Source organism: Podarcis bocagei, assembly GCF_964188305.1.
Source record: "Podarcis bocagei genome assembly, chromosome: 12".
Lineage (NCBI taxonomy): Eukaryota > Metazoa > Chordata > Lepidosauria > Squamata > Lacertidae > Podarcis > Podarcis bocagei.
In genome coordinates, this window is record NC_138137.1 from 10,833,084 (window position 1) to 10,856,203 (window position 23,120).

At 49.7% G+C, this 23,120-nt stretch overlaps 1 long non-coding RNA gene across 1 annotated transcript; it reads right to left on the reverse strand.

Moving 5' to 3' along the window:
- Positions 1-11,026: 11,026 nt before the first annotated feature.
- Positions 11,027-16,409, reverse strand: LOC308570447. Its single transcript, XR_014001193.1, has 2 exons — positions 16,360-16,409; positions 11,027-11,724 (listed from the first exon to the last, which is right to left on the reverse strand). It is a non-coding gene; the product is annotated as an uncharacterized lncRNA (long non-coding RNA).
- Between the last annotated feature and the right edge of the window lie 6,711 nt (positions 16,410-23,120).

A 23,120-nucleotide genomic window follows, 5' to 3' on the forward strand; every position in this document is an offset into this window, starting at 1 on the left:
CTGCAGATGTAAAGGAGAAGTAGAGTTGTGTGTCATCAGCATATCGCTGACAACATACTCCCAAACTCCAGACAACCCCACTCAGTGGTTTCATGTAGATGTTGAACAGCGTGAGGGATAAAATCGAACCCTGAGGAACCTCACATTGAAGGCTTCATGAGACTGAAGAATGCTCCCTGAGTATCACCCTCTGGAAATGTCCATCCAATTATATCAAATGTAAGGTAATCATTATAAGTACATTCAAAATCACAAATGTCAACTATATCGGGAAATGATGGGAAGTCTATACTTATTTTACTTCAGTTTGTTGTTGTTGTTTTATTTTATTTTATGTACCATTGTATGATTTTAGCTTAGCTGATATCTAAGTGGAATTAGAAGGTCAAATTAACATTCTAAGTTAAACTAATTTAAGAATATATATATGTGTGTATGTGTGAAGTTAAATCTGTAATGACATTAATGAATTTCAATAAATAATTTTTTCATCCGAGAAAAAAAAAGGAAATGTCCACCCAAATAGGACCAGAACCATTGAAAATGGTGCCTCCCCCTCGGTTGATGGTATTGAAAGCTGCCAAGAGATATGGGTCTCTTTTCACCCTGACTGTATGCTGACTGAGGTAGCCATTTCCACACTTATAAGGGAAGGGCAAAAGGGTATCTGGCATTAAGCATCAAAGTAATTAATTGAATTCATATAAATATTCTAAACTTTCATTATTGAGACTGTGTTTAGAATTGCTCTGCTTTCCTAGGATCCTTTCAGAATCAAATGCCCACTTGAATGGGGACTTTTCAAGGCACAGTGTCTCTTGTGAGTCCAATTCTGAAAGTAACTGGTAAGAAAGCAAAAGGCATCTGTTCCAAACATAGGCAGCCACATAATCCAATTCTAACAAAAGACAAAATATGTGTTCTTTTCAAAGCAAAGGCAATTGGGTCACAAATTTTCCATACCACACACTTGCCATTCTCAATCTGTGGAGGGGAGAAGGGTTAGCACAAAGCTCTTTCCGTCAAAAGGTCCACAACCCTGCCTAGAATGGTTTAAATCTCATGAATGGATACTTATTGGTTTATGTTATTGTCCATTCTTCTTCGGAGCTAGGCCTGGACTCCCTTATTGGAATAGTAGCAAGCCGTGCTATTTCTCTTCCTTCTTAAATAAGGAAAACAAAATTTACAACGACAAGGAAGGCGATAAAAAATTCTCACAGGCAATTCAGCACTAAATATCATTATCGTGATGCCGCTTCTCATGAATATCTACTGAGGCCTGATTTAAAAGGGGCGCTGGGAATATGACAAATATGCCCAGCCTCTCTTCTGAAACAGTTTGTTTCCGCAGCTCATGGGGCATTGTTGGGGCAGGGATCTGTGGCCTGGCAAGCAACACGATTGCATGCTAACATTGCACACTCTTTGTTTTTACCCTCCCTCCTTAGCCAAAAAAAAAAAAAAAAGCTACCAGAGCAGCTCACAAAGATCAGGCATACCCTGCCCTCAGACTTACAATCTAAAAGGCACAGCACAAAAGGAAAGGGTGTTAGGAGGGAAGAGGAAAAAGCAAGCAGTCACTAGGCTTTAATTACAGAGTTCTTGTAATCACCTGAACTGGAACAAGTTCAAGGAGAGAGGGAAACCAAAGGAGAGAGGGAAACTAAAGACTTACAATCTAAAAGGCACAGCACAAAAGGAAAGGGTGTTAGGAGGGAAGAGGAAAAAGCAAGCAGTCACTAGGCTTTAATTACAGGGTTCTTGTAATCACCTGAATTGGAGCAACTTCAAGGAGAGAGGGAAACCAAAGTTACTGGTTGATGGAAAGAGCCATCTCTCTCTCCCTTTTTGATTTAGCAGGAAGGATTTAGCTGGACGACAATGCAGTTGGGGGCCTGGTTTAAAAGTGAAGCTGTTGCCCTGGTAAGTTTTTCTTAGAGACATGGCATCAAATTTAAATCGGGCCCAAAAGAGAAGAGGAGGCTGTTCACTTCCTGCGCTATTACAAAGCAGCGCTATTTCGCAGCACAAAAGATCCACTTACACACACATCAAACCCTCCTGCTACAGTTAGTAATTAACACAATTTTCTGACTATACCAGACAGCATAATTGCCTGCCAGGGAAATTACTCTGATGACAAACAAACCTTTTGTTTCCCTGGGGAACAACCAGGATAGCACAAATCAAAATAAGGATTGGCTTGTCCACGAAGCCATGCAAGCGGACTGATTCGGCTGTTATGTTAGATGCAAGATAAACAGAATGCATCCTGGGCTCAGATGTCACGTTGCAAACTGTTCCCAGGGCTGTCTGCATCGCTTGATTCCAATGCGCAAGCATGCAATTTAGCCTTGACAAGGAAGGCAGCATCCTGAAGAGCCCATCTTTTCAAAAAGCCAGATTCTAGCTTTGAAGGCAGTGAAGACAGGCCTAAATCTGAGTGATGCCTAAATCTGAGGGAGGAGAAGCCACTTTTTAAAACTTTTTTTTTTAAAGCATTTCTGACATAGCCAACAAGATCTAACATTATAATTTGAATATGATTCCCTGGTTTTCTTTTCAGGACATATGAGCATAGCAACTTTAAAAATGAATTAAATTAAATTTGTGCTAATAGAAAAGTTGGGCCTGAATGAAAGCTCTTTGACAGTTCTAGTCCTAAGCCGTTTTTCCTTATATTTTTCATTGTGTATTAGATTATTAATAAGTGATAAATCTTAGAAAGTTTTAAATTACTTTTCAATAGACTCCAGTGATACAAACAGTTTTTCAGTGGTGCTCAATATTCTGAGATGGCTCAATAGATGATGATCTAAAAGAAGTCACCTAATAATATAGATAGCCCATTGTTATTTGTATGTGCCCATTTCAGTTTTCCAAGAAATTATTGTTTAAGATCTAGTTTAAAATCTATAAAATAATAATAATAATAATAATAATAATAATAATAATAATAATAATAATAATAGCTGTTGTATCCCTTAAAAACCCTCATAACTGTCCCTCCATAGCCTCCCTTAGCAGGGTCACACAGCAGTAGCAGCAGCAACAGTAGGTTCTAGCGAGATTTTGCATGAGATCTTGTGAGATCTTGCCAGAAGCTAATGCCACTTCCACCACTTCTCCACAAAGGCATTGCGGCACCACCTCTTGCCATTTTGCCACCTGAGGCAGCAGCCTCAGCCTGACTCATGGCCAGACCAGCCCTGGAGGGCAGGACACCTTTCTTGAGTTTTTTCCAATAGTGGTGGCCGTTCACATCTGGACGGAGGAGTTTCGAAATCGCCGCGTATGCTTCAGGACCGACAACCTGGCAGTGGTGAACATACTAGCCAGGCAGTCATCTCGGTCTGCGAGGGTCTCCTCCCTTCTCCGGTCGTTCGTTCTCCGGTGCCTTGAGTACAACATAATATTTTCAGCCAAATTTATTCCTGGGACCTGTAATGATATAGCCGATGCCTTGTCTCGCTTTCAGATATCTCGCTTCCGGTCGCTAGCACCTGGTGTACAACCGTTGCCCGAACCCTTTCCGGAGCACCTGTGGAACATTGGAGACGCAAAGTGATACAGGGAGTATTAGCGTCTGTCACACCCTCCACTCTCAGGTCTTACAAGAAGGCCTGGTGCGATTTCCTGGGTTTCAGGTCTGGGTTATCTGGGCTGTCACATAACGTGCCACCCACCACTGACGATGTTCTGCAGTACCTTTCCCATCTTGACGATTTGGGATGTGCTCCCAAAATCTTAAAGACACATGTAGCGGCCATCAGCTTCTTTTCTAAAGCCACATTTTCCTCCGGCCCGTGTTGCGACTTCCTGATCCGCAGAGCTATTGAAGGTTGGGGCAGGTCACAACCCCCCAGGGCCGAGGGCCGGAAGCCAATTTCTTATGGGTTGCTATCTCAGATACGCACAAAGCTCAGGTCAATTTGCTGGACCAAGTTTGAGGCCCGCCTCTTTTCCGCGGCGTACGCTATCGCCTTTTTTGGCACGCTGAGAGTTGGCGAAGTTGTGGTTGAAGTTAGCGCAGGAGGTTCAACGCGCGGCCTCCTTAGGGAGGACGTGCAGTTGTCTGAATCTACTTTGACGGTCCGGATACGTCAGTCCAAAACTGATCAGGCCGGTAGGGGGGTTCTAGTTAAACTTACAGCGTTGGCGCAGCAGGGCCCATGCCCGGTAAAGGACACTAGGCGGTACCTCTACCTCAGACCACCTGGCCCTGGTCCGCTTCTGGTTCACGAAGATGGGTCACCCTTGTTGAGACACCAATTCACCAGGGTACTCTGCAAAGCTATTGTTTTTTTTTTTTTTTTTATAAAATTTTTATTGGTTTTACAACATTTTTGAGAAAAACAGACAAACATTAAAAATGACGAACATACACGTATAGTTTCAAACATATTTTCATAAACCTCCTTTCTAGGACTTCCCCATACCCCCCCTCTCTGCATCCCAATGTCCATAGTTCAACTAGCAACTCCCAATTATTACTTTCCAATCTCTATCATCTTAGTCCTCTCTTAGACTCTGACCTTATGTCCCTGTACCCCTTTGTTTCTGGAAACTACGACATTTTAACATTCATTAAGTTTATAGTAGTCCTTAAGATAGCTTTTAAATTTTCTCCATTCTTCTTCTACCGTCTCTTTTCGTTGGTCACGGATTCTGCCTGTCATCTCGGCCAATGTCATGTAGTCCATCACTTTCATCTGCCATTCTTCCAAAGTGGGTAGGTCTTGTGTCTTCCAATACTTTGCGATGAGTATTCTTGCTGCTGTTGTGGCATACATGAAAAAAGCTCTATCTTTCTTTGTCACCAATTGGCCGACAATGCCCAAGAGGAGGGCCTCTGGTTTTTTAGAAAAAGTACATTTAAGTACCTTTTTCATTTCATTATAGATCATTTCCCAGAAGGCCTTAATCTTCGGGCATGTCCACCAAAGGTGATAAAAGGTACCTTCAGTCTCTTTACACTTCCAACATTTGTTATCGGGCAAATGATAGATTTTTGCCAGCTTTGACTGCAAAGCTATTGAGGCGTGTGGTTTATCTTCCCGGGAGTATGCTGCGCACTCATTCATAATTGGCGCCGCAACAACAGCTGCCCACTTGGGTCTGCCTGCGGATAAGATTAAAGAAATGGGCCGGTGGAAATCCAACTGTCAGAGCCGCTTCCAGGTCCCAGCTCACAGAGGACCACGCTAGCCGGCAGTACTGTACAAAAGTCTTTATTGAGTTACAGTTTCCATTTCCAAGCCGCAGCGCGCAGCTCTACGTCTTAGAAGCTAGACCGGCGAAGCTCCGTCTGAGTCTCCGCCTCCTGTACACCAACTTAATACTCTAGCCTTACTCCACCTCTTCCGTCTTTCCTTCCTCCTCTGGGTCCCTCTACCCCCCGTGGTCTCTTCCTTCCTGGACTCTTCTGACGCTGACCCCCCGGACTCTTCTCCCTCCTTGCGGCGGGCTTTAGGACCTGGCTCCCTATCCGGGCTGCTAACTGTGCCGCCTTCCTGTGCATTTGAACTTGGCGCGCGCGCCCAGCCTTCAACCTTCCTCTTGACTGTTTCCTCGCTCCCCGATGGAGGTGTGGCCAATCCTGACTCATGCCCTCCCGCTTGCGGCGAGCCGCCAGATCCCGATACCTGGGACCCCTCCCCCCTACTGCGCTCTGGTGGGGAAGCTGGTCCCTATTTCCAACTGCTGCTCTCTGAGTCCCCTCTGGTCCCTTCTTCCTGGGGTGTCCCCCTAGGCGCCCCCCTTGCTCTGACCACTGGCACCCCTTTCTGTGAATCTTCCGATTCACTGGAAAGACTCAGAGATCTCGGGCCGCTGTCATCGCTCCTATTTCCTTCGGATTCCTCCCCCTCGCTCTCTGTTTCCTCCCTTTCCTGTGCCTCTGCTCCTGAACCCCTGACATCCATCCCCCCTCAAAGCCCCCCCTTCCCCCCCTCCCCTCCTTCAGGTGTGGGTGCTGGGTGCTCCGTTGTTATGGGGGTGAGTGCCGGATACAGTTCGTTTCCCGTGGCGTACATCCAACTGGATAAGTCCGGCTCTTCCTCCTTGCACTCTCCGACGTCGATCTCCTCTGCTTCCATCTCTGTGCCGCCGTGCTCGAACCCAAGGTCCTCCCCGAACACGTCCATGTCCGCCTCTCCCTTGGTCTCTTCTGGGTACGTTGCTCGCCCGGGCCCCTCCAGCCACTTCCTGCGCCACTGCTCCTCTGGTCGATCATCCCACCAATACGAGGGTTCTGAGGCAGATCCCGATGGTGACCCCTCCGGGGAACGTGTGTCCAGTGTCGGTTCCTCGTCCAAGTCGAACCCCTGGAACGTGCTGGCTGAAAGCGTGGGTGTGAAAAGCCAGTCGTCGAAAAACTCGGCTGGCATGGGGCTGTGTGGGAAGAGGGCATGAAACTCGTCTTTGAGCAGAGGTTCCTCCAAAGCGTAGCCCGGCACCCAGCTGTTGGCACTGGCTGGGGTGCCCTCTCTGGCGAGAAGGTATTCTACTCCCTCTTCCCCCCATCTTGAGTCTAAAATCTCTGTGACCTCGTTGACGGGCTCCCCCTCTGGTGACCCCCCCTGCGTGGTCCTTTCCCTGAGCGGGCTCGGTGCCGTCCCTGGCTCCTGAAATCTGTGAGGTGCCTTGTAGGGAGTGAGCACTGATCTATGGAATACCGGATGCATCCTGGATCCCTCTGGAAGTGTCAGCCGGAAAGCCACCGGATTGACCTGTGCCTCGACTTGGTAGGGCCCTAGCTGCTTATGTCCGAGCTTCTTTTTCGCTAACGATCTGGCCGGCACTGCCTGGGCTGCCAACCAAACCCAGTCTCCCACCTGTATTTCTTCCCCAACCCTCCTGTGTCTGTCAGCCTGCAGTTTGTATGCGTGCTTAGCTAGCTCTAACTGCCTTCGAAGCTGTTCGTGGACCTCCTGCAACTCTGACGCGAAGGCGTCCGCTGCCTGTGGCTCCCCCTCCCCCACTCTCTCTAATCCCGGGAAGGTTCTGGGATGCCTCCCATTGTTGGCGAAGAACGGCGTCACCCCCGTGGACACGTGCTTCGTGTTGTTGTAGGCGAACTCGGCGAGTGGCAGGTAGTCCACCCACGTTGCAGGCTGCTGATTTGCGTAACATCTCAGGTACTGCTGCATGATGGCATTGACCCGCTCCGCTTGTCCGTTGGTCTGCGGGTGTCTCGCCGACGCTAGGTTGATCTTGACGTTCAGGATGCCCATCAGCTTCTGCCAGAAGTTCGAGATGAACTGTCGCCCCCGGTCGGACAGTATAGACCATGGCAGACCGTGAACCTTGAACACGTGATCTATGAACAGTTTGGCGGTCTGTTCCGCCGTGGCCACCTTCGCACACGGAATGAAATGTGCCATTTTGGTTAACAAGTCCACCACCACTAGCACTGCTGTCTTGCCCCTCGAGCTGGGCAGATCTGTGACAAAGTCCAGGGCCACCCTCTCCCACGGTTCGAGCGGAGTTTGCAGCGGTTCCAGCAGTCCCGCCGGCGGTTTATGCACTGGCTTAGCCCTCTGGCAGGTGTCGCACCTCGCGACGTAATCCGCGACTTCCCCCCGCATCTTGGGCCACCAGAAGTCTCTGGCGACTAATTCTATCGTCTTCTCTGTGCCAAAGTGTCCGGCGGTGGGTGCGTCGTGCAACTGCTGCAGTACCTTAGCGCGGAGTTCGTCTCCCGGCACGTAGATGGCCCCTTTGCGGATGAGCAACCCTTCGCGTATCTGGAACTCGTCGCCCTTCGCCGTGCCCCTGTGCACCTCCTCCATCTTCGCTCGTGCGAAGGAGTCTTCCTGCAGCGCGCGACGTACAGCATCCAGGTCTACAGTTGCCGAAGCGCACGCCCACGCTTCTGGTGCGAAAATGTGCTTGACCACCGCTGGCGTCGCCTCCTCGAGGTATTGCGGCTTCCTGGACAGTGCATCCGCCATGACGTTGTTGTCACCTGGGACGTACTCTATCCTGAAGTCGAAGTCCGCAAAGAACTCCGCCCAACGTATGTGCCTCTGGTTCAGGAACCTCGCCGTGCGCCAGTACTCCAGATTCTTATGGTCCGTGCGGACCTGCACTGTGTGTTTGGCTCCGATCAGGAAGTGCCTCCACGCTTTGAATGCTGCATGAATGGCAAGCAACTCCCTGTCCCAGATGGTGTAGTTCTGCTCCGACTTGCTGAGCTTCCTGGAGTAGAAGGCGCACGGCCTCCAATCCCCATGCGGGTCTTGCTGCAACAGGACTGCTCCCACGGCCCTGTCTGAGGCGTCTGTTTCAACCCTCATCGGTTTGCCGGGATTTACATGCAGTAGCTGCTCTTCGGACGAGAAGAGACGCTTGAGTTTCTGAAAGGACTGCTCCGCCTGCTCCGTCCAGATGAACTTCTTCTTCTTGGAGCTGAGCGTGTCGGTAATGGCCGCCGTCTGCATCGCGAACCCCTTGATGAACTTGCGATAGAAGTTAGCAAAGCCGACAAACCGCTGGACCTCCTTCCGGTTGCGCGGGCTCTTCCAGTCCAACACTGCGCGAACCTTGGCGCTGTCCATGGCGAGCCCCTTGTCCGACAATTTGTAGCCCAGGAAATCCACCTCCGTCATGTCGAATTGGCACTTCTCCAGCTTGGCGTACAGTCTATGCTCCTGTAGCCTTTGCAGAACTTCCTTGACGTCTCTGTCGTGAACCTCCTCCAATTCTGAAAATATCAGGATGTCGTCCAGGAAGCAGACACACTTCTTGTAGAGGAGCCCCGCTAACACGTGATGCATGAAAGCTTGAAAACAGTGGGAGCCATTTTGTAATCCAAGTGGCATAACTCTGTATTCGTAGGTGCCCAGGGGCGTGAACATGGCCGTCTTCCACTCGTCGCCCTCCCGTATGCGAATAAGGTTGTACGCCCCTCGCAGATCCAACTTGGTGAACACGCGCCCTTTGCGCACCGTCGCGAGGAGGTCGTCGATCTTGGGCATGGGGAAAGCCGTGGGCTTGGTTTTCGAGTTCAAAATTCTATAGTCCACCACAAGTCTTTTTTGGGGCGTGTCCTTCTTCTTCACAAAGAATACGGGACTGCCCCCCACTGCCTTGGACTCCCGGATGAACCCGCGCTCCAAATTATGATCTATGAACTCCCTGAGTTCCTGTAGCTCATCTTCAGACATGGAATACAGTTTCCCTGTCGGCAGCGTCGCCCCTGGCAGGAGGTCAATCTTGCAGTCATATGGTCTGTGGGGAGGTAGCTTGTCCGCCTCCTTCTCGCAGAAAACCTCCAAAAATTCTGCGTACTTGTGGGGCACTGCTTGCAGCGTGCCTAATTGCAGCTGTGTGTCCTCTTCTTCCCCCTCCGGTCTGGGCAGGATGCAGTGTTCTGCACAGTAAGAGGAGCCGAAAGTTAGTTGCCGCTGGTACCAAGCCAACGTTGGACTGTGCCTGTCCAGCCAACTCATGCCCAATACTACAGGCGTGTCCGACAGTTGGGTGACATTAAAGCTGATGACTTCCCTGTGATTTCCAATTTGCATCACCATGGGTGGCGTTTGCTTCACCACCTGCCCCCCTAGCAATTCCCTGCCATCCACCGTGACAACCTTCAGGGGCAGCGTGGCTGGCAGTAGCATTATATTGTGCTGCTCGATGAAATCCTGTCCTATAAAGTCCGCGTTGCTACCAGAGTCAATGGTAATTGGCACTTCCATTGTAAGTCCATTGGGTAGCTGGAGCGATGCGGTGAGCTGCACTACTGGTTTGGGCGGGAGGGGGTCTGTGGGCTGCAAAATCCCTGGGGACTGCTTCACTGACTCGTCTGGCTGGGCCCCAGTGCCTCTGTTTCCAGCCAGACTCCGTCGTTTCCCTGCTGTGGTTCTCTCTGCTGAGTTGCTTCTGTTACCGTCGCGGAGGCTGCAGTGTGCTTGTGGAGCCTCTGGGGACACTCTTTCGCCATGTGCTGAGGACTGTCACAGAGGTAGCACTTCCTGTTCCCTCTAGGAGGCTTTGACTGCTCCCGGTGCTAGGGCTCTGGTTGCTGACTGAGCCCTGGCACCTCCAACCTCCATAGGTTCCCCTCCTCCTCCTGGCGGAGGCGTGGAGTGCGCACGCGCAGCATCCCTGGGAAAGAAGGAAGGCGCTCTCGCCAACTCGCGTCCTCCAAGCCCTTCGTCTCTGCTCCATGGACGTTCTTCTAGACGCACCCCAATCGTCAGCGCCCTCTGAACGATCTCCTGAGTGCTCTGGGGTCTCTCCCCCCTCGCAATTTCGTCTTTTACCGCACTGTTCAACCCTTCCCAGAAAAGGTCTCTGACTGGAGCTGAATCTTTGTCCCATTCCAGGGCACTGACCAGTGCAAAAAAGCGGGAATGATACTGCCTCACACTGGCCCTCCCTTGTTTCAGCCCATGTATCTCTTTTCTGGCGATATCAACGTCTATATTTGATAAAAAACATGAATCCATCGCTTTAATGAAGGCATCCGCACTTCGGAGCGCCGGATCCTGATCTCTCCACAGATTGCGCAGCCACGCTTTAGCGTCTCCATGCAAATGGGATAAAATAAACCCCACCTTCTCTTGCTCATCTCTAAAGTCTTTGTCCAGCAGTTGCAGCGCAAACTGCACATCTGCTCGGAAGTTGGGGTACTGCTGTAAATTCCCATCGAAATGAGATACAAGGCTGCCTCCTCTTCTCCCCAGCCCAATTCCCTCCGATTTGGGTCCCGGTTGCCCCTGCTTTGTAAGCACTTCCAACCTGACTTGGAGATTCTTGTAGGCGGCAGCCGCTTCCTCCTCCCTCTTCCTGGATGCGAGTATCTCGGCGTTTAGTTGTGTCACTGCATTTTGCAGGGCTGCTATCTGCTGTTCAGTATTCATCTCGTCCGACTTTCGTGAGCTTGCGAAGCACCAATCTTCACCCCTCGCTGCGCCCACTCACGCTGCAAGGCTTTTGGTGCAAAAGGGGGACGGAGCTTACTGTCAGAGCTGCTTCCAGGTCCCAGCTCACAGAGGACCACGCTAGCCGGCAGTACTGTACAAAAGTCTTTATTGAGTTACAGTTTCCATTTCCAAGCCGCAGCGCGCAGCTCTACGTCTTAGAAGCTAGACCGGCGAAGCTCCGTCTGAGTCTCCGCCTCCTGTACACCAACTTAATACTCTAGCCTTACTCCACCTCTTCCGTCTTTCCTTCCTCCTCTGGGTCCCTCTACCCCCCGTGGTCTCTTCCTTCCTGGACTCTTCTGACGCTGACCCCCCGGACTCTTCTCCCTCCTTGCGGCGGGCTTTAGGACCTGGCTCCCTATCCGGGCTGCTTACTGTGCTGCCTTCCTGTGCATTTGAACTTGGCGCGCGCGCCCAGCCTTCAACCTTCCTCTTGACCGTTTCCTCGCTCCCCGATGGAGGTGTGGCCAATCCTGACTCATGCCCTCCCGCTTGCGGCGAGCCGCCAGATCCCGATACCTGGGACCCCTCCCCCCTACTGCGCTCTGGTGGGGAAGCTGGTCCCGATTTCCAACTGCTGCTCTCTGAGTCCCCTCTGGTCCCTTCTTCCTGGGGTGTCCCCCTAGGCGCCCCCCTTGCTCTGACCACTGGCGCCCCTTTCTGTGAATCTTCCGATTCACTGGAAAGACTCAGAGATCTCGGGCCGCTGTCATTGCTCCTATTTCCTTCGGATTCCTCCCCCTCGCTCTCTGTTTCCTCCCTTTCCTGTGCCTCTGCTCCTGAACCCCTGACACCAACACTTATAAAAGTTATATTTGCTAGAATGTGCCCTGCTTTATCACCCTACTTACAGGCTTTTCTCTGTCCTTTCATCCTCAGCTGTGCTCAGGAGAAGCGTGTGGATTTGTGGCCACAGTATAGTCTATTGGGCCCGCGTTCGGGCGGTCAGCTGCGGCCTCGCGCCTAACCTTGGTTTACCACCTGGAGTTCGAGTTTCCTGGTTTTCGAGAAGAGGCATGCGTTGGGAAGAGCTTATGCCATTGTTGTGTTAGAAAGTATCCACGTTCGGCCCTCCCGATATCCTTGTCATTCAATTAGGGGAGAACGACCTTGCTAACAGAAGGAGTGTGGACTTGTTATGGAACATAAAAAGAGACTTGGATGCATTTGCTGCCTTATGTCCCAGAACGACCATGTTCTGGTCCTCCTTCCTGAAGAGAACTTTTTGGCGCGGTGCGCAGAGCTGTATGGCCATTGAAAAAACCAGGAAATTCATAAATCGGGCCCGTTGGGTGCGCTTCATGTATGGCCGAGTCATTTATCATGACCGTATCCGTACTGGCGACCAAGCCTTATACCGGAACGACGGTGTGCATCTATCAGATCTGGGGAACGACTTTTGGTTAGATAGTGTCATCAATAGCATTTGGGCTTGGTTGCAGCCGTGAGGGTATTGGCGGCGAGCCTTTCGGCTCAGGTGGCGGTTAGGCATTGGAATAATGTTTTGTGGTGTGTCGAAGGGCTAGGTGTGGCCATCGCCTATGCCTTGAATTTTTGGGTATTCCGTTAAAGGAATCTGGCGGTCGTGTATTCTGTCTGATGCCTGCTTGGCGGGAGGCCATGGCACGACCCCCGGTGACATCAGGGGAGAGCCTATAGTTGGATTAGCATCAACAGGCTCCACCTACTGGTGAATAAACCCCCTTTGTTTTAGACATCCAATGCCTAAGCCAATACCTTTTCACTGCTGTAATCAATAAAGTTGTGGCCTATTCTTGCCCATTAACCTTATATCACGTGTCCTTGCGTATTCATTTCACGTTGCGGGGGTCGGGTCCCCGAACCACAACAGTAGGTTCTAGCGAGATTTTGCATGAGATCTTGTGAGATCTTGCCAGAAGCTAATGCCACTTCCACCACTTCTCCACAAAGGCATTGCGGCACCACCTCTTGCCATTTTGCCACCTGAGGCAGCAGCCTCAGCCTGACTCATGGCCAGACCAGCCCTGGGGGGCAGGACTCGGGTGCAAGGACTCAGCTACATTGGCAAAGAAAAAGCGCTTTATATGCATTGTTGTCAGGGAGACCACCTCCGATCCTGACCCTTCCAGGGATAAGGAAGAGGAAGACAGAATAGATTTATAACACGGGTTTGAAGGAGGTCGCAGCTCGGAGGCAGATGAGGGGAAAAGCTGGGAAATCATGGGAGATCCAGAACAACACCAGGCTGACATGTCATTAGAAAGCATTCCACACCCTCCATCTCCCAGAACCCAGCAAGCTTTAAAAATAGGAGAGCAAAGAGCTCAAAGACAGAGGACACATAGCTGTAAGAATTCCTGCTCCGTGATTGCAGTCATGGGATTATTGTCTTTCACATGGCGGTGTATGTTTTGACTCCACAAAGTGGGAAGTGACAGAGACAGGATGTTTGTGTTACTGTGTTCCATGAAGTGGGGCTGTTGTCCTTTGTTCTTTCTCTTTGCTGTCTGATGCTAGAGAGAGAGGGAGCTATGTTGCAGTGCTCCGTGTGTGTTTATATGTACATAAAGTAGATTAGCCAAAATGCTGAGTTGTTGAGGTCTGTCACACAAAGCTGCGAAAAGTCTGCAGATCCCCAAGTCTGTTGGCATCGGTCGCTGTGATGTTCAGGCTGAAGAAAGCTTTTGAAGCTCCCGACGATCAACCAGGAGGGAGAAAACATGCCAGTCAGGCATGTGTCTCTGCCAGGGTCCTACTCGAGAGTTGGACGAGATCCTGACAATAGCAGCACCCATAGAGGAGACAAATGAGGAAGTGAGAGAGGGGAGGGTGAAGATTCACTCAGGACAATGCCATTATCCAAGAGTTTAAACTCATACAGGGAAATCCGGTAGGGAAAGACGGGACTCCACAGTGCCATCTGGTGTCGCGGTCTTATATTGCATATACCAGGCATATAAAACGTTTTTTATTTACCAATCGAGCTGAGTCCATAGCCAAGTGAATTCCTTATGGCAAGATCCAAAGATATACATATGCTCATGCAAGCCCAGTGAAACTATTCATCTCTCCCCTTCTCCCTGACCCAATTTACTTCCGTAATTTCAAAAGGAAAACAAGCCTTGTGGCTCGTGGCCTTTGCATGCTTAATCTCCAACCTATGCCCTCCAGGTCTCTGGATCAGTCATCCCAAGATACCTTGCGAGGATAACCTGAGAGGAGGTGAAGCCTGCGCAGCATCCAGATTTCCTGACCTTCAATCAATTGAATACCTCCAGAATCAATTACAAGAAGCCAAATCTTTCACATAATATTTTTGCAGGGGAAAGATAATGAACAGTGTTCATTAATGAGCATTCCTGGCCCAAAATAAAACATACATTAGGACACTTCACTGTCTCTGTCTCGTAGCAACCAAGGCTTCCCTTCAGCAGTGCCTTGTCATCTCTAATTATCATCTCAAGAGGACTCTTTAAATCTTCAATAATTTATCTATAAAAGTTAAAGTGAAATTGTGAAACAGTTCTTCCCGACTTCTTATCGAGAGGGTTTTGTTCAGGCACACTCTCTAGATTCACTGTTGATGACACCCGTTGGCAACTTCAAATGTCTCTTCAAGATAGTTTAACCAAGGAGAAGTTTCTCTTTCAAAACAGAGAAAAGAAAGGAAGGTGGTGGTCCAAATTCTGCTGAGAAATTCTCCTAAAAGACCTAAAATATTTTCATAGTGTCAAATGTGAATGTAGAATCATACATAGAATCTTGGAGTTGGAAGAGACGCCAAGGGTCATCTAGTCCAACCCCATGCAATGTAATACTCTCAGCTAAAGCACCCATGACAGATGGCCATCCAACCTCTGCTTAAAAACCTCCAAGGAAGGAGAGTCCACCACCTCTCGTTCCACTGTCAAACAGCTCTTACTGCCAGAAAGTTTTTCTGAAGGCTTAGTCGGAAACTCTTTTCTTGCCATTGGTTCGAGTCCTACCCTCCAGAGCAGGGGAAAACAAGCATGCTCCCTCCTCCATGTGGCTGTGCTGGGCCTGGGGATAACCTGAGCAACGCGGTCCAGGTCCGGTCCTGAATCCAAGGGTTCCGCGAGGAGTCAGTCTGACAGGGCCAAGGCAGGACACGAGGCAGGAAACCAGGCAAGGTCAGGCACAGGGCCCCCACAACCTGGGGCGGGGTCCAACAGCCTTTTATCTTTAACGGCTGGTCCTGATCCCCTGGGGACTTACCTCCCTGTCTCACCCAAAAGCGAGCACTCCTCCTGCGAGTACTCAGGTCTCTCCTTCTCTCAGACCTTAGTCTCTGCAGCTAGGGAGACGTTGGTGGGTTACTAGACCCAGGGGCCACCTCAGCCTCCCCTGACCCAACCAGTAGTGGAGCAGCTGTAAGTGATGGCCCAGCTGAAGGCAACGAGGTAATCCCCACATCTGGAGCTAGGGCAGGCTCAGGCCCCTGACTCGGCCCAGCTGGTGCTTGTTGCAGGGGAACCTGTGCAGACTGAGGCTCTTCAGAATCAGGCCCCAGACTAGGTTCAGATGCCACCTGAGGCAAAGGATCCAGTGCGGACTGAGAGAGACTCCTCTGGTTCCGAGCCCAAGCCCGAGTCCCAAGCCATCACAGTGGCAGCCTTTGAGATATTTGAAGATGGCTATCATGTCTCCTCTCAGTCTGCTCTTTTCCAGGCCAAACATAACCAGCTCCTTCAAGTACTCCTCATAAGGCTTAGTTTCCAGACCCTTGGTCATCTTGGTTGCCCTCCTCTGTACACGTTCCATCTTGTCAACATCCTTCTTAAATTTTGGTGCCCAGAATTGGGCACAGTATTCCAGGTGTGGTCTGACTAAGGCAGAATAGAATGATACTAGTACTTCCTTTGATCTGGACACTAGACTTCTGTTGATGCAGCCTAGAATAGCATTAGCTTCTTTTGCTGCTGCATCACACTGTTGACTCATGTTAAGCTTGTGGTTCGCCAAGACCCGTAGATCCTTTTCACATGTTCTGCTAGTAAGCCAGAGTATGTGTTTGCAACCACACGTATTGTACAGCTGGGATGGCGCACCTGTGACCCTCCAGATATTGTTGGATGCAAACTCCCATCAGCCCATCCAGCATGGCCAACTCCATCTTGGAAGACCACAGGATCTAAACCACTGAGCCTCTTGGGTTTGCTAATCGGAAGGTCAGCGGTTTGAATCCTCAAGACGGAGTGAGCTCCCGTTGCTCTGTCCCAGCTCCTGCCAACCTAGCAGTTCGAAAGCACACCAGTGCAAGTAGATAAATAGGTACCACTGTGGTGGAAAGGTAAATGGCGTTTCCGTGCACTCTGGTACTCATCACTGTCCTCCGTGCACCAGCGATCATATGACCCAGAAAACTGTCTGTGGACAAATGCTGGCTCCCTCGGCCTGAAAGCAAAATGAGTGCCGCAACCCTACAGTCGCTTTTGACTGGACTTAACTGTCCAGGGGTCCTTTACCTTTACCTTTACACTGCATTCATCAGAGAAAAACTAGCATTAACAGACAAAGTGTCATATTGACAGGATGTATGACATGCCCCCAAGGTAGAAAGGAATAATAGCTTGGGCTTGGTCAATAGAGGGTGGTCCACAGATACAAATGTGTCACTGCCCCCATTCTTATCCAACATCCCAACCTTTTGCCTTCTTATTTCCAGTGCTTTGGAAGGTAGTGGACTCTCCTTCCTTGGAGATCTTTAAGCAGAGGTTGGTTGACCATCTGATCATGGATTCCTGCATTCCAGGGGGTTGGACTAGATGACCCTCAGGATTCCTTCCAGCTCTACAGTGCTATGATTCTATGAGCAGAGGCGGAGGAAGGAGGTACAGTGGGGGTGGGTTGCCCCGGGTGTCACCACTGAGGGGGGTGACAAAATGCTGGGCGACACTCACTATGGGGCCTGCAGCACACCCAAGCCACGCGTCTCTCCTGGGAGTGATATGGTGGCTTGGGTGCCCGCAGGCTCCCACTGACCCAAGCGGTCCACTAGCTGCCTCCCCCTCAGCTGTAGGGTGGCTGAGTGGGGGGAGGCAGGCAGACTCCTCGGAGGCCCCGCAGAGCGTCCTTCCCTGACTTGCCCTGCCCCACGGCAGCTGGCCCTGCCCCCACGGGTGACTGGCCCCGCCCCTGGGAGCAGGGCACACACACCGCCCCAGGAGCCCGGTCAGCTTGCTCTGTTGCTGTCTAGGAGTATAGTAAACAGTGATTCTGAATCACTCGGTAGCTGCATTTCTCTGAGGAACGACGACGGCTTTTACTGCATGCGAGAGTTCCCATATATACTATAGGTTTGGCACCTCCAACGCCAGCAGTGGCCAAAAATCTTACCATTTAGAATGAAGCAAATTAGAAGAAGCATCCAAGGTCCCGAGAAATCACTTTGCTAATGTCCATTTGTTTCTCAGCTCATTTTATTTGGCAAATGCAACCTTTTAAAGGCAAGCGACAGCATGGCTATCTACCAGCGTTAACAGTGGAGGGTGAACGCAGGGGAGCACAGCTCCAGGATTTCTTTTCAGTAAAGAACACAAGCAATGGCATCATCTGCATCCTTCACGTTATGGCAAATGAACGAAGTGATGATGAGGCTTTGAAGTTTGTGACAGATTTGACCAGAGGAAGGCAGAAAATGAGGAAAACCATCAAGCTGCCCATGTCTTTTCTTTGATACAGTCCTACTTCAAACTAGCAATCTAAATGGTAGCACATCTTTGAAGAAGAAGAAGAAGAAGAAGAAGAAGAAGAAGAAGAAGAAGAAGAAGAAGAAGAAGAAGAAGAAGAGGAGGAGGAGGAGGAGTTGTTTGGATTTGATATCCCGCCTTTCACTCGCTTTAAGGAGTCTCAAAGTGGCTAACATTCTCCTTTCCCTTCCTCCCCCACAACAAACACTCTGTGAGGTGAGTGGGGCTGAGAGACTTCAGAGAAGTGTGGCTGGCCCAAGGTCACCCAGCAGCTGCATGTGGAGGAGTGGAGACACGAACCCGGTTCCCCAGATTACGAGACTACCACTCTTAACCACTACACCACACTGGCTCTCATCTTTGCTAGATGGTTTGCATTTCGAACGAAAAGCTAGCAATTGAATTTCAGCTGGCAGGTGATCTTTTGTCCAAGGCCAATGTGCTTTATTATTGAACCTATGCAGCCAGCACCATGATGCTTGACAGAGCTTATTCCCGGAATGCAAAGATTTTGATTGTCGTAGAAAGGGCAACAAACGGCTAGTTATCTAAGGAGAAGTGCTTGCGGGGTTTTATGGTGCTAAAGTAACTTGATTCGCCTTGACTCAGGGGGTGAGGCACCTTTTGAGACTCTGCCTCAAGCAGCAAAATGCCTTGGCCCACCTTTGAGGACTTAGACCTCCCGTTGCTTCAGCAGAGCCACATTTCAACCCACAAGGAACCAGACACGCAACACCGAGTCTGAAAACTGACGGTGAAGCTGGAGAGCTGCAGGCTGTAAGCGTCGTTGGTCGCCTGCCCAACGTAGCTGTGTCATTCTTACAAGGCTTCTCTGAGCACAGAGTCTTGAGGGCTCCATACGGAGACTGTTGTAATTACTGTCTAAAATGGGTGTATCTGGAGCCAAGAGACAAAATATTATTAGCACATTCCATACCTCGGTTGTTTCTACTTCTGAGAGTCTCTGATGTTGCGGTTCCTTCGGCGAACTTTCCTCGTAATCTCCCTACATGGATTTTTTAAAGCTCCTCTAATTAGATCAGAAGCCTTTTTAACCCCTGCATAGGGTTTCCATGTTCTCGCAGTAATCGGGAGGAGAAAAACACAGAGGCATGGATGCAACGCCCAGTGTCTTTCTTATTATTATTAGAGGAAAGGGGAAGAAAAAAGCCTTAATGGAGTCTTGTACCAATATCCCTGTTCCGTTCATGCTTTGCAGTGCAGCACAAAGTGCAGACACTCAGCTTCCCTGTGACAGGTTGGAAATGAGAAATTTTAAGGGCTGTTAAGCATTCTAAAAATGTTCCCAGCGGACCCATATAAACTTAGTGCCTGAATTTCCGTAATTGTGGCACACTTGGAACACGAGAGAGCTGGGGGGCTGTTATTCAATCGACTAATATTTCTGACTTCACCAGAAGGAGTATGTTAAACCTGTAGTGCACGAAATGTCACCGGGAAATGGAAGCTGAAATTTTCAATCTAAGGCTTGTTGGTGGACAAACTGGAGCCAGCAGCCGGAAGTGACAAGCGGTGCTGGAGGGGCAGCAACGAAATGTTGCAGGGGATCCCCAGCTCCTTAACAGGGGTCTGGCAGCACTCTCTGGGGCCCCGGCACCTCCCCTCCTCTTCCTCCAATGCTGTTGTTGTTTAGTCGTGTAGCCATGTCCAACTCTTTGTGACCCCATGGACCAGAGCACTCCAGGCACTCTTGTCTTCAACTGCCTCCCACACTTTGGTCAAACTCATGTTGGTAGCTTTGAGAACACTGTCCAACCACCTCGTCCTCTGTCGTCCCCTTCTCCTTGTACCCTCAGTCCAGTGCTATGTAATGCTTAAAGGTTCCAGATTAAAATCTGAATTTGATTGTTTTATTGGGTGGGTGTGTAGCATGAGAAGGAGATGTATACTCTGCCACTGACTATAATGTTTAGCTTCAGGATTCTGTGAGGTGTTAGGGGCTCAAGCAAGTGAATTCTCTTTCTCCCCCTCCATTCTCTTTTCCTCCCACTTGGACCGTGTTTCATGGGTCAACTGCCCTCAATCACAGGCTTAATTGCTGGATCCGATGGCATTGTCCGAAGACATATGAAGCAGCCCCCTTGCTGAAGCTAAGCAAGTTTGCTGGTTAAATATGTTGATGGAAGACCACCTGGGAAACCTACGCATGCTGCCTTGAGTTCCATTAAATGATCTAGAAAAGGGCTGATGGACCTGTGGCCCTCACAGTGCTGTTGAACTACAACTCCAATAATCACCGATCAGTTTGTCAGAACCTGGAGGGCAAAGTTTCCCCATCCCTGATCTAGGGTTGAGCAGTTAAAGTTAGGAGCGAGCAGTGCGGGAGCCCAATTTGCTGATGATATTTTAAAAACTCACATATACCGTATTTTTCACCCTATAGGACGCACTTTTCCCCCTCCAAAAATGAAGGGGAAATCTGGGTGCGTCCTATGGGGCAAATGCAGGCTTTTGCTGAAGCTTGGAGAGCGAGAGGGGTCGGTGCGTACCGACCCCTCTCGCTCTCCAGGCTTCAGGAAGACATCCGCAGCCTAGGCAACCCTGCGGGAGGTCCCGCAGGGATGTCTAGGCTGCGGATAGCAGCCTGCCGCCCAGCGCGAGGGGCGCCCTGAAGCAGAGCGCCCCCCGCGCCCGGCAGACATCTGCAGCGTGTTGGAGCCCTGCAGGAGTTCCCCGCAAGGCTCCCCACGCTGCAGATAGCAGCCTGCTGCCCAGCGCAAGGGGCGCCCTGAAGCAGAGCGCCCCTCGCGCTGAGCAGACATCGGCCAGCCCCACAAGCTCAGGGGACAGCAGGGAGGCGCAGCGCCGCCATCCCGCTGTTCCTCGACCTGGTTCTGTTTCCCCGACCTGCTTTTGGGGGGGAAATAAAGGGGAAATTTTTTTTCTTTATTTCCCCCCCAAAAAACTAGGTGCATCCTATGGGACGGAGCGTCCTATGGGACGAAAAATACGGTACGTTAATGGAATCTGAACCATCCAGGAGCAAGAAACTTTGGCTTGTAGCTCATCAAAAATGTCAACCTCATGATGTTAATTGGGTGAATTGGGGATCTGCATTTTCCCAGCAAGGGGGAAATATGATTCAGTCTTCCCTCCCCTGCTGCCCAACAGCAAGGCAGAAACACACAGCTTTAAAATAAAAATCCAAGAGTACCATTTGCTTAACAGGCAACCCTTTTACTGCTGATGCCTCAGTGAATCAACTCCTTCCTTAGCCTAGTGAGTAGAGACTGCTGCAATGATTGTTCTATTCATGGTGGATTAGGCTATTAGAGGCTCTATGCCTACCTCCAGAGTTGGAGGCAGTAAGCCTCTAAATGCCAGTTGTATGGAATCACAAATAGAGAGAGAGTTTTTGCACTCCTTTCCTGTGTGTGGGCTTCGCATAGGTCATCCATTGTGAGAACAAGTGCCTGGACCCTGAAATTACTTGTGTTTCTAAGCTATACTTTAGAATTTTTGTTACATTTTGGTCTCCTTAGATTTTATTTCTCGGGAATATATATCTGCAAACTTTAGCATTCCCATGAGTATTCTTGTTTGTCGGTGGCTTCATTTTGGCTACAAACTTGTCAGCGTTCACCACCTGAATTCATTACTAAGAGTAATGCTTAGTCATGTCTTCATCAATCGTTAGTGAAGCTCTTGAAGCGCCAGAGGTTTAAAGGCTTATTCCACATGCAGATGGGCACTGCAATATCAGGCACAGTTGCTTTGATTGACTGATTGTAATATCCTGCTACATGCTTTGAAAAGCCTTAGAGGGCCCAACGACAATTAAAAGTTTAATCAATGCAGTGCAATAAAGGGAGGGGGGAAATGATGTAAATCGTTCTTGCACATTCACCTTTTCTCAAATGCTCGCTGGAACAATATCCTAAATGACTTCCTAAAAGACAAAGATTCTACAAAGGATGTCTTGCCTCTTTTGCAGAAATGGCTTGTGAGGTGGGGTGGAACCAACTCTCTATGGAATGAGACAATCATTCAAGGATAGGATTCTAGTAGCAGCAGCACAGTCGACAGAGGACAGTGGAACTATGATTCTTGATAAGGTGTAATTTTTAGTAGTAGAACAATCCTGCTGTATATTTGCACAAGTAGCCCTAGCTGCCCTACACCTCCAGCAGCAATTGAACATCGTTGCTAATTTCCAGATTTTTAATTTCTTTAAAGGCAGTGTTATAGTAGCTCAAACTAGAAGGTACCAAGGCAGGTGGGATAATGGATGGATCGTCCGACATCAGAAGCAGCTGCAGCTAGCATATAAGGTTCTCCTGGCCACAGATGCCACCTGGGTCTTCAAGAGCCAGGACACCTCTGGTGAGAAGAGGTAAGCAGTATTGATGCTGCTTAGCTGGGTGTGGATGGGGCTGTATGAAAGCAAGGTCAAGACCGTATGGGTACACTGCAATGGCAGTAGTACAACCGTATGGCCCTGATTTCACCACTGCCCCACCTTGCCCCAGGCCCACCCAGGGAAGCAGCAGTGATGCCAGTGTTTGGAGGGTAACCTTTGTCTTGTCTGGATAGAGCTTCCGTTTAACCATTCTCATCCATTCCCCTGAGATGCCTAACCAGGTTCAGATGAAAAGGGAAAACAGCTTGGTTACCATCAACATACTGAAGACAGCTTGCCCTATCTGTCTATAGATAGCTTCTCCCAAGGTTTTCCATGTTAAAGTTCATAGGAGGCAAGATGGAACCTTGTGGAAAACCAACAGGACAAAGACCATGTGGTGGAGCAGCGGTTCCCCAATGCCATCTTCTGGGTCCTGTCTGGGAGCATCACAAATCAGTGCCTCCAGGCAGCACAGAAGGGCACCATGGCCGATGACATCAAAAGCAGTTTAAAGTAAAGGTAAAGGGACCCCTGACCATTAGGTCCAGTCATGACTGACTCTGGGGTTGCGGCGCTCATCTCGCTTTATTAGCCAAGGGAGCCAGCGTAGAGCTTCCGGGTCATGTGGCCAGCATGACTAAGCTGCTTCTGGTGAACCAGAGCAGTGCACGGAAACGCCGTTTACCTTCCCGCTGGAGTGGTACCTATATCTACTTGCACTTTGATGTGCTTTCGAATGCTAGGATGGCAGGAGCAGGGACTGAGCAACGGGAGCTCACCCCGTCGCGGGGATTCGAACTGCCAACCTTCTGATCAGCAAGTCCTAGGCTCTGTGGTTTAACCCACAGCGCCACCCGCGTCCCCAAAAGTGGCTTAGAATCACAAAATTGTAGAGTTGGAAGGGACCACAAGGTTAATCTAGTCCAGTTTACAGCCTAAGCTTACAGCCCGAGAGAATCAATAGGGTTATAAACCTTTCTCCATCTCCTGGCAAATATAATTCACCAAAATAAACAAAGCAGTTTTCAAAACACCTTGAAACCAGATTGGCAAGGATCTAGAAAATCCTTTCAAGAGGTTCCTGAAGCTGCAGAACCATTTTGATTACCTTGCCCATGAATAGTAAAT